Here is a 17,673-nt window from a genome sequence, read left to right as displayed (position 1 = left end):
TATTACCGCTGACTCATGGTCCAGCAGGCATGGACAGGGACGTTACCTGTCTTTCACGGCCCATTGGTTCACTCTTCTGGCAACTGGGAAGGATGCAGGACAAGGTGTAGTAGTGTTGGAGGTTGTTCCGCCACCACGCCTCCAAAATGCTATTATTGGTTGTGACACACCTCTCTCCTCCACCCCCTCCTCTTCTTCTTCCTCCATGGCCTCTTCCAGTGCTCTGTCCTCAGAACCAGCGGTGCTCTGTAGGCGTTCCAGGGGCTACACAAGTACACATGCAAAACAATGCCATGCCGTGATTGTGCTGGTTTGTTTGGGGGACAGGAGCCACACTGGCAGATATTTTGTCAGATATTTTGTCAGCTCTGCAGGGACAGGCCGAGAGGTGGTTGACGCCACGCCAGCTTAAGCCAGGAATGGTGGTTTGCGACAATGGCACCAACCTCCTCTTCACTCCTCCGACAGGGACAACTGACCCATGTGCCCTGTGTGGCACATGGTAGTGCAGCGGTTCTTGGGCAGGTACCCGGGCTTACAGGATGTCCTGAAGCAGGCCAGGAAAGTCTGTGTGCATTTCTGCTGATCATTTAATGCCTGTGCTTGGCTGGCTGAGCTCCAAAAGGAGTTGAACCTGCCCAAGAACCGCCTTATATGTGACATGCCCACCAGGTGGAACTCAACGTTGGCCATGCTGCAGCGGCTGCACACGCAGCAGAGGGCCATCAATGAGTACCTGTGCGACTACGGCACCAGGACAGGGTCAGGGGAGCTCGTTTTTTTCTCACCACGCCAGTGGGGCATGATCAGGGATGCATGCACTGTCCTGTCACCATTTGAGGAGGCCACAAGGATGGTGAGCAGTGACAGTGCATGCATCAGTGACACTGTACCTCTTGTCGACCTCTTGGAGCATATGCTGCCTGGAATAATGGACAGGGCACTTAAGGCAGAACAGAGGGAGGAAGAGGAGGACTTCCTTGCCTCTCAAGGCCCCCTTTATCCAGACAGTGTTCCTGCTGTGCCACCCATCACACAGGAAGAGGATGAGGAGGAGGAGGAGGAGGAGGAGGATGATTGTGTCAGCTTGGAGGTGGAGGCTGGCACTCAGCATCAACAGCAGCAACAGCAGTCTTGTAGGGATGATTTAGAGTCCCAAGAAACCCGTGGACTTGTACGTGGCTGGGAGGAGGTAGCTGCGGATCATGTTGTCCTTAGTGACCCAGAGGACTCCGGACCGGATGCCTCAGCTAACCTACACTGCATGGCCTCCCTGATCCTGCAAAGCCTGCGGTAGGATCCTCATATTCTTCGGATCAAGGAGAGGGGCCATTACTGGCTGGCCACTCTCCTTGATCCACGGTACAAGGGTAAGGTTGGGGACCTTATCTTGCCGTCGCAGAGGGAGCAGAGGATGAGACATCTCCGGGAGGCCTTGCAGAAAGGTCTGTGCAACACGTTCCCAGAGACTGGGAGGTTACAAACTCCTGGTCCTGGACAACGTGCTGCTGAGGCTTCAGTCAGAAGGAGCGGTGGAGAAGGTGGCCACCTGATTGATTGGTTCAGACAATTTTTAGTCCGCAGCCCCAAGGTATGATCGGGTTCCAGCAACCATCGCCAGCGTCTGATTTACATGGTGCAGGAATACCTAGGGGCAAGGTCAGACTTGGACACCTTTCCCACCGAAAATCCTCTGGGTTACTGGGTCTTGAGGATGGATCACTGGCCAGAGCTTGCAGAGTATGCAATTGAGCTACTGGCCTGTCCTGCATCCAGCGTTCTTTCGGAACGCACCTTCAGTGCTGCTGGTGGCTTTTACCGATCACAGGGTGTGCCTGTCCACCGACTCAGTTGATCGACTGACCTTCATCATTGATGAATCAGTCTTGGATCACCCACAGCTACCAAGCATCTGAAGCTGATGTAACCGAATAATTTTTTTTGAAATATCACATCCCTTCAAGACTGCCTATGCTGATGCTGAGTGACTGTCCTGTTATGTTGCTTGTCTATCCTCTTCCTCCTCTGCTGATATGTTGGAAGAACATTTTTGGTTCTGGGTGATGCCACCAGCCCAATTTTTCAGCCCCTGTTTAACAGGGGCGTGTAATTACAATTTTTGCTGTAATTCTTTGCAGCAGGGCTCATTCCTGCACCACAACTAGAGTATATGGGAGAGGTTGCAGTGTCATGGCACCAGCACCAGTGCCAGCAGCCCAATTTTTCAGCCCCTGTTTAACAGGGGCGTTTAATTACAATTTTTGATGCAATGCTTTGCAGCAGGGCTCATTCCTGCACCACAACTAGAGTATATGGTAGAGATTGCAGTGTCGTGGCACCAGCACCAGTGCCAGCAGCCCAATTTTTCAGGGCCATGTAATTACAATTCTTGATATAATATTTTACAAGAGGGCCCGTTCCTGTGCCCACCCAGAGTAACTGTGAGGACTTATAGTGTTGTGGCACCAGCACCGCAACCACCAAAGGTAAATTTTTCTACCACTGTTCAACAATGGCATATAATTACAATTCTTGATATAATCGTTCACAATAGGGCGCTCCAGCGCCCACCAAGAGTCACTTTCTGCAGAGCATATAGGGCAAGCCCCTACTTTCAAACATCCAACTTACAAACGTCTCCTACTTGCAAACGGAAGGAGACAACAGGAAGTGAGATCAAAAAAGATGGACGGCAAAACAAATTATACAAGGGTGATAACCCTTCCCTATGTTTTCCAAAAAGCTTAAAAATAGATTTTTTGACTGGAGTTACACTTTAAAAATGTACCAGTTCAAAATTACACACAGATTATACTTAACACAACAAATCTACACAGTCCCTGTCCTGTTTGCACCGCCTGTATGCTGCTGTTCTGAGTATATAGGGCCTGGGGGCCCCACGTCTTTCCTTTTTTTAATATGGGTACGGGGTTCCCCTTAATATCCGTACAAGACCCAAAGGGGCTGGTAATGGGCAGGGGGGGCTACCCATGCCATTTTTCTCAATGATTTTCATCCATATTGCCGGAACCAGATATTACATTAAAAATGCAAGCAGTTTGAAATGACTTTTTTTCCGTTAAATGTCATTTTGTGCAGGGACTGTTCTAAACACGGGAAACACGTGACACTTCACAGGCATACTATAGACACCCCCAGGCACGATATTTAAAGGGATATTTCACATTTTTTTTTTCACCTTAATCTTCATTAAAATCAGTGCTCCCGCCAAAACTGCCATTTTTAAAAACATTTTAGGCATTGACCCATGTCCCCTGGGGCAGGAGCCAGGTCCCCAACCCTTTTTAGTACAGTATCTTGCATATTAGCCATTAAAATTAGCACTTTTAATTTAGAACGTTCGAGTCCAATAGACTTCAATGGGGTTCTAAAGTTCGTACAAATTTTCGGTCTGTTCGAAAGTTCTGGTGCGAACCGGGGGGTGTTCGGCTCATCCCTACTCTTCTGGAACTACTCCCCAGCCCCATAGGCTGGCATCCGTCGTTATTACTCTCCAGGAAACTGGAATGAAGGATTTTCCTTTCTGTAAGTTCCTGGTTATCAATCACCAATTCAGACTTTGGAGTACTTTTGGAGCCAGATTCATTGCACAATCCAAGGCTTGGATTTGTTTGTTCCAAGCAGACAGGATACTGTGTTGCAACAGTCTTGAATGAAATTGGGCATAGGGAACCAGTTCGAAGGAAGCTACCATCTTCCCTAGTAATCTCATGCAAAGGCGAATGGAAGGACCCTTCCTTGCCCTGACCACCTGGACCAGCTCTCTTAAGCCGCGTACACACGGGCGGACTGTATGGCCTACTTAGTCCGCCGAAACACATTTCAGCGGACAGTCCGCTCGTGTGTGGGCTTCAGCTGACTTTTTCAGCGTGCAGTCCGACGTACTAAGTATTTCGGATTTTTCGAAATACTGTCCGTCGTACTCACAATTCGGCGGACAATCCACCCATGTGTATGCCATTCCGCCATACTTTTGAAATGAGCGGACTTTTCCCGCCCGCGAAAGAGACGTCGCTGGCCCCGCCACCTGGCATGGACTTAAAGGGGAACCCCAACGCCGAAAAAAATCGGCGTGGGGGTCCCCCCCAAGTCCACAACAGACCCATGTCCGAGCACGCTACCCGGCCGGCCAGGAAAGGGGGGCGAGCGAGCGCCCCCCCTCCTGAGCCGTACCAGGCCGCGTGCCCTCAACATGGGGGGTGCCTTGGGGAAGGGGGGGCCACGTGGCCCCCCCACCCCAAAGCACCTTGTCCCCATGTTGATGAGGACAAGGGCCTCTTCCCGACAACCCTGGCCGTTGGTTGTCGGGGTCTGCGGGCGGGGGGCTTATCGGAATACCGGCCCCCCACCCTATGTGAATGAGTATGGGGTACAATGTACCCCTACCCATTCACCTGTAAAATAAAAGTACAAAAAAAAAACACAACACACGAGATAAAATACTTTATTGCACAGCTCCGGGGGTCTTCCGTCTTCGGGGGTCTTCTCGCCGGACTCCTCCGCTATCTTCTTGTAGCTCTTTTGCTAGCGGAGGAGTCCGGCTTTCTTCCTCGCCGCCGGCCTCTTCTCCCGACTTCGGGGGTCTTGTCCCCCTCTTCGGTTCTTCTGCCGGGCCACCGCGCCTTCTTATAGCTCTTTTACAGGCGGTGGCCCGGTCTTCTGTCGCCGCCGCCGCCGCCTTCCGTTCTTCTTCTTCTTCTTCTTCTTCTTCTTCTCCTTCTTCTCCAGGAGATGTTGACTCGACGATCTCTCCGGCCACAATGCCAGGGCCGCGCTGCGTGGCCACTTATATAGGGACAAGGGGCGGTGTCACATGGCTTTATGTCACATGGGTTGGTCACATGGGTTGATGTCACATGGGGACTATGACATCGTAAGGGGGCGGGGTCACCATGTGACACCAACCCATGTGACATAAAGCCATGTGACACCGCCCCTTGTCCCTATATAAGTGGCCACGCAGCGCGGCCCTGGCATTGTGGCCGGAGAGAGCGTCGAGTCAACATCTCCTGGAGAAGAAGGAGAAGAAGAAGAAGAAGAACGGAAGGCGGCGGCGGCGGCGAAAGAAGACCGGGCCACCGCCTGTATAAGACCTATAAGAAGGCGCGGTGGCCCGGCAGAAGAACCGAAGAGGGGGACAAGACCCCCGAAGTCGGGAGAAGAGGCCGGCGGCGAGGAAGAAAGCCGGACTCCTCCGCTAGCAAAAGAGCTACAAGAAGATAGCGGAGGAGTCCGACTAGAAGACCCCCGAAGACGGAAGACCCCCGGAGCTGTGCAATAAAGTATTTTATCTCGTGTGTTGTGTTTTTTTTGTACTTTTATTTTACAGGTGAATGGGTAGGGGTACATTGTACCCCATACTCATTCACATAGGGTGGGGGGCCGGTATCCGGGGGCCCCCTTATTAAAGGGGGCTCCCGGATTCCGATAAGCCCCCCACCCGCAGACCCCGACAACCAACGGCCAGGGTTGTCGGGAAGAGGCCCTTGTCCTCATCAACATGGGGACAAGGTGCTTTGGGGTGGGGGGGCCGCGCGACTCCCCCTTCCCCAAGGCACCCCCCATGTTGAGGGCACGCAGCCTGGTACAGCTCAGGAGGGGGGGGGGCGCTTGCTCGCCCCCCTTTCCTGGCCGGCCGGGTAGCGTGCTCGGACAAGGGTCTGTTGTGGACTTGGAGGGACCCCCCACGCCGATTTTTTTCGGCGTTGGGGTTCCCCTTTAAGTCCATACCAGGCGGCGGGGCCAGCGACGTCTCCTTCGCGGGCCTCGCCTACCTGGAGACGCGCTCGAAATGAGCGGACTTTCCTCCGCGTGTGTGGGCGAGTCCGTTCATTTCAAAAGTAGGGCGGATAGTACAGCGGACTTAGTACTCCGTATTAGTCCGCTCAAAAAGTGCCGTGTGTGGGCAAGTCCGTTTATTCGAAAGTATGACGGACTGTCCGTCGGATTGTATGACGGACTAAGTAGGCCATACAGTCCGCCCGTGTGTACACGGCTTTAGAGAGTTGACTTTTGCCTGAGGCAAAAAACACCCTTTCCTGGGTTGTGTCTATGACCAGGCCTTCTTACTGGCTGTAAGGATGATTTCTCTAAATTGAGAATCCAACCCAGGTGTCCAAGAAAACTGATCATTCTGGACACCCCCTGCTTTAACCATGCTATTGACTGATCTACCAGTAGCAGGTCGTCTAAGGTATGTCATTACTGCTATACCCTGGCCCCTTAGTCTTGCTAGTGCTGGGGCTAGAACTTTTGTAAATACTCAGGGAGCGGTAGCTAAGCCGAAGGGCAAGGCCACAAACTGAAAGCGGCGCTGCTCTACCGTAAACTTCTGCTGAGCGGGAAAAATTGGAACATGTAGATACGCATCTTTGATATCTATGGATGCCAGAACTTTCCCTCCCCGTAGGGTGGATACAACTCACCAGATTGACTCCATTTGAAAGGAGTGGATGTTTAGGAAGTGATTCAGATCTTTGAGATCTAGAATAGGTTTGACATCTGCATTTGGTTTTTGCACCGTAAAGAGATTTGAATAAAACACCATGTCCCTTTCTTCTGGGGGACCTCCATTATTACTCCCTGAGACCTTAACCAGTTCTCTTCCTCTGAGCCCTTGTACATAGTGATGGACGAACTTCCGACGGGACGTTTCGCGAACGCGGCCGATAGTTCGCAAACCGGAACATTTGCGGCGGGCCCCATTGACTTTAATGGGAGGCAAACTTCGTAAACCTACAGGTCAAATTTGCAGCCACAAAATAATTAATAGCTGTGCAAACATAGTCCCACCACATGGCCAATGAAATAACACATGTATGAGGTGAATCTGGGATCGACAACTACAAGCATTCTTTTTTTATATGGGAAATTGTTGTGACAATTCAGGACTGTGGAGCGCATGAAGGCAATGGAGGAGAGGGAAGGTCAGGGACCAGGGTAGGCAAAGAAGAGGGTGCAGGAGATGATCACCAGCAGCGTGACATACAGCAATGACGCCATGCACCGTGATAGTCATCTGACACCAGCACCGTGATAGAGAGCACTGACATCAGCAGCGTGACATACAGCAATGACACCTGCACCGTGATAGAGTGATCTGACAACTGCACCGTGATAGAGAGCACTGACATCAGCAGCGTGACATAAAGCACTCACACCAGCACCGTGATATACAGCACTGACAGCAGCACCGTGATAGAGAGCACTGACATCAGCAGCGTGACATAAAGCACTCACACCAGCACCGTGATATACAGCACTGACAGCAGCACCGTGACAGAGAGCACTGACATCAGCAGCGTGACATAAAGCACTCACACCAGCACCGTGATATACAGCACTGACAGCAGCACCGTGACAGAGAGCACTGACATCAGCACCGTGATATACAGCACTGACAACTGCACCGTAAGCATCCCCAGGAGGAAGTCAGCATAGCACAGGGATGGTGGGAGCCCCTCATAATGAGCATAGCACAGGGATGGTGGGAGCCCCTCATAATAAGCAGCCCCAGGAGGATGTCAGCATAGCACAGGGATGGTGGGAGCCCCTCATAATTAGCAGCCCCAGGAGTAAGTCAGCACAGCACAGGGATGGTGGGAGCCCCTCATAATGAGCATAGCACAGGGATGGTTGGACCCCCTCATAATAAGCAGCCCCAGGAGGATGTCAGCATAGCACAGGGATGGTGGGAGCCCCTCATAATTAGCAGCCCCAGGAGTAAGTCAGCACAGCATAGGGATGGTGGGAGCCCCTCATAATGAGCATAGCACAGGGATGGTGGGAGAACCTCAAAATATGCACAGCAGAGGTACAGGCCCCAGGAGGAAGTCAGCACAGCACAGGGATGGTGGGAGCCCCTCATAATATGCACAGCAGTGGTACAGCCCCAGGAGGATGTCAGCACAGCACAGGGATGGTGGGAGCCCCTCATAATAAGCAGCCCCAGTAGAAATATGACAACGCTCAACCTCTTCAAAGAGGAGGGTACGGGCATATAGTACGGTGTGCTTTTTTTGGACAAGGAAGTGAGCCAAATGAAGAAAGAAGGTCTGTGTGCTCGATTAAAAAAATTGTTTATAGACATATACATGGTCTACTGGTCACATGTGTTGAATTCCTCCGAGATCCATGCCTCATTCATTTTTAGAAATGTGGGGTAGTTAACACTGTCGTGAGCTAGGCGAGTACGCTTATCGGTCACGATCCCCCCTGCTGCGCTGAACGTCCTTTCGGACAGGACACTGGATGAGGGGCAAGCCAACAGTTCGATTGCAAATTGGCCAAGCTCTGGCCAGAGGTCAAGCCTGCCCACCCAGTAGTCCAGGGGTTCATCACTCCTCAGAGCGTCCACATCGGCCGTTAACCCGATGTAGTCGGACACCTGACGGTCTAGGCGTTCCCTGATGCTGGATCCGGATGACACCTGTCGATGGGTCGGCTGAAAGAATGACCTCATATCCGAAGTCACCAACACATATTCAAACCGGCCTCTTCTTGCAGGCGCTGTTGGATTGGTACCCGCAACTCCTTCTCTGGGAGTGGGAATTGCTCCTCTGCCAGCGCACGCAAAAGCAGAATGCAGCATTTCTCGAAGCAAGGCCTGGAAGTGCTGCATTCTGACAGCCCTCTGTGATGGCGGTAACATTTCCGCCATTTTGTGTTGTAAGTACGTTGCCACCCAGTACTGGTCCTTGACCCTTATGCTTTTTATACGGGGGTCCCTATTAAAACACTGGAGCATGAAGGCCCCCATTTGCACTAAAGTGGAAGCGGTGTGGTGGCCTGGCTCCTGCTCATCATCCAGAATAATGTCGTCCTCTTCATTCTCCTCTCCCCATCCACGCACAACAGGGATCTCAGAAAGGTTTAAAGCATGCTCTTCTTGCTCCTCCTCATCCGCCCCGGCACCATCCTCCTCTGACTCCTCTTCAGACTCCTGTTGTTGACTTGTCTAAGATAGAGTAGCCCCCCCTGGGAATTCATCCAGCATTGCGACTTCCTCATCTTCCCGCTCCTGCTCCTCCACAGCTTGATCAATGACACGATGCAATGCACGCTCCATAAAGAAGGCATAAGGTGCCATGTCACTGATGGCGCCATGGCTGCGACTGACCAGTTTGGTGATCTCCTCAAATGGGCGCAGAAGTCTGCATGCGTCGCGCATGAGCAGCCACTGGCGCGGTGAAAAAAAACCCAGCTCCCCAGAACCGGTTCTGCCGCAGAGTTCATACAGGTAGACGTTAACTGCACGTTTCTGCTGGAGCAGCCTATCAAGCATATAGAAGGTTGAGTTCCATCGCGTCGGGCAATCGCAAATAAGACGTCTGACCGGCAGATTGTGTCGCTACTGAATGTCAGCAAGGCGAGCCATGGCCGTGTAAGATCTTCTGAAATGGGCCGAGATTTTCCTTGCCTGCCGCAAGATGTCCTGGACCCCAGGGTATTTGACAACGAATCGCTGCACGACCAAGTTTAAGACGTGTGCCATGCATGACACGTGCGTGATTTTGCCCTGTTTCAATGCACTAAGCAGATTGGCACCGTTGTCACACACCACTTTACCAACTGTCAAATTGAGCGGTGTTAGCCACTGATCTGCCTGTGAACGCAAAGCTGAAAGGAGTGCCGGGCCAGTGTGGCTCTTGGCTTCCAGGCACAACAGACGCAGCACGGCATGGCAACGTCTCACCTGGCATGTCGAATAGGTTCTGGGGAGCTTGGGCGGCGCAGCAGAAGAGACGCTAGCAGCGGAAAAGGAGGAGTCAGCTGAGGAGGAGAGGGAGGAGGATGGAGTAGGAGGAGGAGGAGGAGAAGAAGTCAGGCCTGCATGCAATCCGTGGTGGTAAAACGAAATCTACACGGGTGCCACGGGTTACATGCTTGACGGCCGTCAGAAGGTTCACCCAGTGGGCAGTAAAAGTGATATACCTTCCCTGCCCATGTTTGCTAGACCACGTGTCTGTGGTCAGATGTATCTTTGCACCGACACTGTGTGCCAGAGATACATTCACTTGCCGCTGAACGTGGCCATATAGCTCTGGGATGCCCTTCTCTGAGAAATACTTCCTTCCTGTGACCTTCCATTGTGGTATTCCAATGGCCACAAATTTGCGAAAGGCCTCCGAGTCCACCAGTTTATATGGCAGTAGTTGGCGGGCTATGAGTTCTGACAAGCCAGCCGTCAACCGTTGGGCAAGAGGGTTATCCGGCGTCATCATTTTTTTACGCTCGAACATTAGGCCCATGGAAGCCTGCATTTTTGCAGAAAAACGTCAGCTTGGCGTGATGGAAGGTGGAGTGGAGGACAATTGTGAGGAGAAGTAGAAGACGAGGCTGGACGGTGAGAGCCTGCAGTGTGGCTTTGTGTGTTCCATTGCTCCCACTCGGCTAGGTGATGGCTGCTCATGTGCCTTCTTAAGGCGGTCGTCCCTAGGTGAGTGTTGGGCTTACCGCGACTAATGCGTTGACTGCAAAGATTGCAGATGGCAACGCTATTGTCAGCAGCGGACACGTTAAAAAAAGCCCACACTGCAGAGCCATGTGCCGGTGTCCTGGGAGCGCCAGATGTGACCGTACATGGTCGATGACTCGCTCCTGATACATTTGCAGTCTGCTTTGTCCCTCCTGTGCAATGCAAGTTATTCCTGCTTCTCCTCCCTATCTGCTGGTCCATATCTCCCTCTGAACTCCCCTCCTCTTCCTCTCTTGTGGGCACCCACGTGACATCACTAGACACGTCGTCATCAACGTCACCTTCCCCACCGCTATAAGTAGAGATCTCGGAGTAGGCAGCAACACCGGGGACCAACCTCCTCCTTGGGCTGATCTGGGTACTGTCGTCAGACTGCTGAGTAGCGGTAGTTGCTGCCTCCTCTTCCTGATCCAATACCAAGAGTGGCTGCGCATCAGAAATGTCTTCTTGATATGGATCGGAAAATAATTTCTGTGACTCAAGCGGAAGGTATGTGGTGGTGGTGGTGGTGGTGTTGTTGGTGGTAGTGTCTTTGGGGGTGCACATAGCAGAGAGTGAAGAAGAGGGTGCAGATCGAGAGGATGAGGAGGGTGCAGAAGTGTAAGGCTGAGCGAGCCACTCAACCAAGTCTGATGCGTCCTTTAAAGTAATTGAACGCACCTTCTGCAACTTCCCACTTTGGCTCAAGCCTGTTGCTCCTGCCCTACCCCTACCACCCCTGTGGAAGGGCCTGCCTCTTCCTCTGCCTGTCATTTTTTAAATGACCCTGTGACAAAACTCTCAGTCCCTATACCGATGAAGGACTGTTGCAGTATAGGGCAGCGGTCAGCAGTAGTGCACCTCAACCCTATGTATTGTGGACCGATACCAGTCCTTATAGAATGGCAGACTGTACCTCACTCAACCCTATGTACTGTAGCACCCTAGACAGACCAAGTTACCAGTCCTTATAAGGACTTTTGTGGACCAAGTAGGTTGTGTGTGAGTGATTAGCAGACTGTATGTCAGTCCCTATACCAATGAAGGACTGCTGCAGTATAGGGCAGCGGTCAGCAGTAGTGCACCTCAACTCTATGTATTGTGGACCTATACCAGTCCTTATAGAATAGCAGACTGTACCTCACTCAACCCTATGTACTATAGCACCCTACACTAGGTTATTACCAGTCCTTATAAGGAACTTTGTGGAACAATTAGGTTGCGTGTGAGTGATTAGCAGACTGTACGTCAGTTCCTATATCAATGAAGGACTGCTGCAGTATAGGGCAGCGGTCAGCAGTAGTGCACCTCAACCCTATGTATTGTGGATCGATACCAGTCCTTATAGAATGGCAGACTGTACCTCACTCAACTCTATGTACTATAGCACCCTACACCAGGTTATTACCAGTCCTTATAAGGACCTTTGTGGAACAATTAGGTTGTGTGTGAGTGATTAGCATACTTCAGCAGAAGGGCAGCAGTCAAGTATAATATTCTTTCTATATTTGGAAGAAAGAATATTATACGTGTACAAGCCTATTACCATACCAGTCCTGAAAAGAACCTTTGTGGAACTAATAGTAACAGCTACTGATTAAACTGACCCTCACTGCCTCACACACTGCTTCCTGCCTGTCCCTAGATAAACTGACAAAACAGAGGCTACTGGAACAATAACTGGAATAGCACTTTTGTGGACCTGATAGTAACAGTACAAACAGCTAATGATGATGACTAAACGGACTGTCCCTACAGCAGACACACCGTCCTGTCCCTTTCTCTAAACTGACAAAAGACACTCAGGCTGCTGCAACAATCAGTAGCACAGCAAACCTATATACACCTAACACCTATACCAGTCCTGAAAAGAACTTTTGTGTACCAAATAGCTAGCAATTTGGGCCACTGCAATCTCTCCCTGCTCCACACAGCAACCTCTCCCTATAGTGACAGAAGAAAGAATGTAAAATGGCCGCCGGATCGGGTGTATTTATAAGTTAGGGAGAATGTCCAAGTGTCCATGTGCTGTAATGTCTCAATTGGCTGTCCTGTACCCCATGATGGATGTGTCATCAGGTCAAAGTTCTTTTACACAGTAAAAACACGGAAGTCCGCCGGGCGAACGGCGGCAATAGTCCACCGATCGGGTGGACCACGAACAGCCGAAATTTGCCGCGAAACTACCGCCGGGCGAACCGTTCGGCCATCACTATCCATGAACTCCTCCCCACCCTGTTAATGGACTGGGCTTAGGTCAAAGTAAGAACCCAAACACCAAGCCCCCGAACATCATGAACTGTACGACGAGGACGTACCTGCAACATGGCTTCAAAGCAGTCGGCTGGTCATAACGAACCAACAGAACGCACTGATAAACAGCAAGGCCTGTGAAGAGCGAGCTGAAAATCAGAAATTAGTGGACAAGAACGCACTGAAAAACAGATACAAATTGACTACAAGCACTGAAAAACAGATACAAACCCACACGCACAAACTGAAGAGCAGTAACGATCGGAAAAGCACGAATCTGAAAAGCAAGAATTGTCTCTCACCAAACTTCTACTGAACAAGATAAACATGAGATTAGCAGAAGCAGCCCAAAGGGTGGTGCACTGGATATCTTCTGTTTTATAGTCCTGTCTTACGCGTTGTATGTCACCGCATTCTTAACGGTCGGAATTTGGTGTGGCCGTGTGTATGCAAGACAAGCTTGTATGTACATGACATAACAGTGTGGCATATTGTACTTCCACTGACACCAATGATGGTACATTTTACTTTATCTTTAGTGCACCCCAAGGCCTTATTCTGTCTAAAATATAAGTAAAGTAGAAAGGCAAAAGGACGACACTACCAGCCATTTAATGTGAAGTCACACTCACTTTCTGGCCATATTTATTGGCCAAGCTACCATGTATCCAAAGGTAGTGAAAAAAAAACAAAGTGTGTGTGGTGAACAACACTATACGCTAGTAATTAACTACTATAAAGTACAAACAGTACAAATAAAACTGAGGATCCACCGGATATACTCCAATGGAACATGTGCAACAATCAATCAAAAATTGTACAAAAATTATTGTGATCAGACATATCATCAACTGTGCAAAATCTATAAAATAAAATACAAATGATCAAAAACATAACAAAATGCTCAAGTCCAAGAAAACAAAGAGTCATCCAATGTGTTCAGGTTATTAGGAGTGACTATTCCAATGCTTGAGTGACTATAGGAATCCTCCACCAACACTGAGCAAACAGCCTACTCACCAGATGGAGATGATCCCTATTACAGAGATCATGACAGCCTTTGGATTATCAAACTGCATTTGGAAATCCATAACTGCAGGTCATGTGACCCCTGAAGATGTCAGACGTGCTGACAAAACGTGTAGGGTGTGGTCAAACGGGATACGTCACTTCCGAATATAGTGTAACACAGATGGAGTGCACTATGGCGTTCCCGAGTCCACTAGTTTGTTTTTAACCTTGTTATTATGTTGATCGGCATTTAGACACATTTTTTATTAAATAAAACCACATTTTTTATATACTTCACCATGGGAGATTGTTCTTTATCCTATGTCTAACCTGGATACATGTGGCTATTCATTTTAACTGGAGACATCACCAGACCTGCAGTTACGGTTTTTCAGATACAATTTGATAATCCAAAGGCTGTCCTGACCTCTGTTAAGCCTTGTACACACGGTCGGAGAATCCGTCGGAATGCGTCTTATCGGACTGTGTCGTCGGATAATCCAACTGTGTGTGGTATGCATCGGACTGATTCCATCCGAATCTCCGTCGGACCCAATTTTCCAAACATGTTGGAAATATTTTCCGACCAACTGGTTTGATCGGACATACTCCGATCATGTGTAGAGAATTTTGATCGGACCAAGTGCCACGCATGCTCAGATCAAATTCCTACATCAAAGCTATTGGCTACTAGTCCCATCGTAACGAAATTACGTCATCGCGTTCTGAATGATCGGATTTTTCGACAACGTAGTCCGACCGTGTGTATGCAACAGTTTCGGACAAGATCCCACGGGCAAAATCCGATGGACAAAATCCGACGGATTTGGTTGGCAGAATGTCCGACCGTGTGTACAGGGGCTAATAGGGATCATCTCCATCTGGTGAGTAGGCTGTTTGCTTTGTGTTGGTAGAGAATTCCTATAGTCACTCAAGCATTGGAATAGTCACCCTTAATAACCTGAACACATTGGATGACCCTTTGTTTTCTTGGACTTGAGCATTTTGTTATGTTTTTGATAATTTGGACTTTATTTTATATTTTTTGCACAGTTGATGATATGTCTGATTCACAATAATTTTTGCACAATTTTTGAATGATTGTTGCGCATGTTCCATTGGAGTGCATCCAGTGGTTCCTCAGTTTTATTTATTTGTACTGTTTTTACTTTATATTAGTTCATTATTAGAGTACAGCATTTTTCATAACCTTTGAATGGTTATCAGGGAATTAGTAGACCAGACTGTGTGGACTGCACAGAGGAAATCCAAAACGCATGTAGGTGAAGTAATAATAGTGTTTATTATAATAAGTGACAAAAAAGTGAAAACAAACAGTGCGCTACCAACCACAAAATCACAAACAAGTAATATATACAATAAATGGAAAATACCAGAGTGGTAAACAAAAGCCAGGCCGAGGTCAACACAGGAGAATCAGTAGATGGGTAAGGATGTGGAACCAGCAGGAGAGGGAGAGGATGGATGGATGGGCTGCAGAGCAGGGATCCTAAGATAAACAGGAGACAGGAGGGACAGGTCCAGGATGGGCTCGGGATCGGGACAGATCAGATCGGGTCAGATGCCGGCTCAAGGTCAGAGCACAGGCAGCAAGGTCAGGGCACATGGAGAGAGCGATACCAAGGCAAGCATGTGAGGGTTTGCCGGGTATTTATAAGACTGCCAGTGATTAACCTCACATAACAGCTGAGCACAGAAGGTGCTGTCTGCTCCACACTGACGGAGTACACCCACTGGTGGACACCTGTACTACAGCCCAAGGATCCAACAGTGCCACGAGCAGGTAAGTCCTCTTATTACAGGTCCTGGGTGTTAGAAGACACCCGCTGGTGGACACTGGTACTGTGATCCAAGAGACCAACAGTGCCACCAACGGATGGACCTTTTCATGACAACGGGCAGCTGATTTCACAATTTATATAGTTCATATGCGCGGGTAGGGAGCAATTGTTCCCCTATCACCCACCAGATCATTTGCTTGTCCCTTGCAGAGTCACAGGAGTGCAGAACTAAGTCCACTCCTGTGACCCATAGGAAAAGTATGGTCAAAATAATACATCTGTTATGTCTAGTTCATACTGTATATTATTGTATCTTCTATGGATATTAGTGATCATGTAGTTTTTCCATGTAGGTTCTTAGGTGTCCACTCTATCAGCCTTTCTGTATGCTCCAGTGCCCACCCAGGGGATCATCTTTATGCTGGTGTTGCTCTGGGACTGAGGTGTGCCCTGTATATAATGTTTTTCAATTTAAAAGAGTTTATTAAGCCAATAAACAGATACAATCGAAGACAAAGATTACATCATATTGCCGTATACAGTCAAATATCAACAGGTAAACAGTGAATCTGAGCTTATCCTCAAAAGAAAAGAAAATGTATACTTGTCACCTGAGTAACATCTCCGGCATAAAACGGTTTCAAAACGTAGTGTATACATAAGCATATTGAGAATATGTCAATCAATCGAATTATACTTAGAAATCAGTAATCAGGTATCTGAAGTCTTGACCATGAAATACAAAGAAAGAAACAGATAGGGGGAAAGTAAGGAAGCGATAAAAAAGAAAAAGGAGGAAAAAGAAGAAAGTGCAGGTATGAACCATAGTAGAGAAGAGTAAGAGAGAGCCAGGCGACCCCGGGGAGCGACCCCTCTTTCCACAGAGGGTGTCTGTCAGCACCTCCCCTCCGGGCCCAGAGGGGGGGGGGAACCGGAGAGCCATAATCCACCCAGTGAAAGAGTATCGTAATCAGCCCTCAGTGGATCTAGAAAAAGCGTCCGAATACCTGAAAAGTACCCATGGGGCCCAGGTCGTGTGAAATCTGTCAGCCGTTTCATCCGCAATAGCGAGCGTCTCCTCCATTGAGTAAATAAAGTTAACCACTCCCAACCATTCTTTCACCGACTGTGTCAATTGAGATTTCCAATATTTGGGGATCAACGATTTCGCTGCCATTAAAAGGTGTTTGGTCAGGGATCTCTTATATCTCCCCAGTGGGAAGTCAGAAATGTGAAGCAGGCAACAGGCCGGGGAGAGAGTCATCGTAGTTTCTGTAATCCTTCTAACTAGTCCCAGCACTTGGTCCCAGAAGCTACTTATCTTGGGGCAATCCCACCATATATGTAGCATATCGCCCTTAGCCTCGCCGCATCTCCAACACAGGTCTGAGGACAGCGGGTACCATCTCTTCACTTTGTCCGGAGTGGTATACCAATGTGAGAGAAGTTTATATGAATTCTCCTGCAATCTAGTGCTAATAGAGCACTTATGTGATAGTATACAAGCATTCTGCCATTGCATGTCCGTAAACCTTGTTTGGAGAGCCGACTCCCACTGAGCCCTAAATCTGGGTGCGTCCTGATCCCCAAGACTGTGTAAGAGTGTGTATAAGACGGATGTGGTTTTCGCCACTGGTTCGCTCTTGGGACATAAGGATTCGAAGGTGGTGAAATCCCTCAACATGGCTTGTTTTCTCGCGGGTGTCAGTATGTGGTGGCAAGCTTGTCTATAGCTCCAAAAGGGTAGCGCTCGAAGGGAGACGTCGCCCCGCAAATCGTTGTACACACGCGTCTGACCCGCCAAAATAAAATGGGAGGTAAGAATAGGAGAAGAATCTGCACATAAAAAGGACCCTGGCTCCAGGCCCGGGGGAAAGTCTGGGTTTTGGGTCAAGGGGGACATAGGCCCTGGGACTGACGCTATCTGGTGTGCGGCCACAAGTTTATGGAAAATTTTTAGAGTGGCTTTAATTAGAGGGTGTTGTGCTAAGCCAGCTGGGCATTTGTTCCAAGGAATCCAGGGCGAAAATTTAAGAGGCGTTCGCGAGAAACTTTCTTATAGGGAGACCCAGTCCTTTCTGTTGGCGTGACAGTGCCAGTCGATAATGCGTGCGAGATGCGTCGCATGGT

Source organism: Lithobates pipiens, unplaced genomic scaffold (genome assembly GCF_037356315.1).
Source record: "Lithobates pipiens isolate NorthernLeopardFrog02 unplaced genomic scaffold, aLitPip1_a1.2 Scaffold_4, whole genome shotgun sequence".
Lineage (NCBI taxonomy): Eukaryota > Metazoa > Chordata > Amphibia > Anura > Ranidae > Lithobates > Lithobates pipiens.
Note: the sequence above shows the minus strand (reverse complement) of the source record.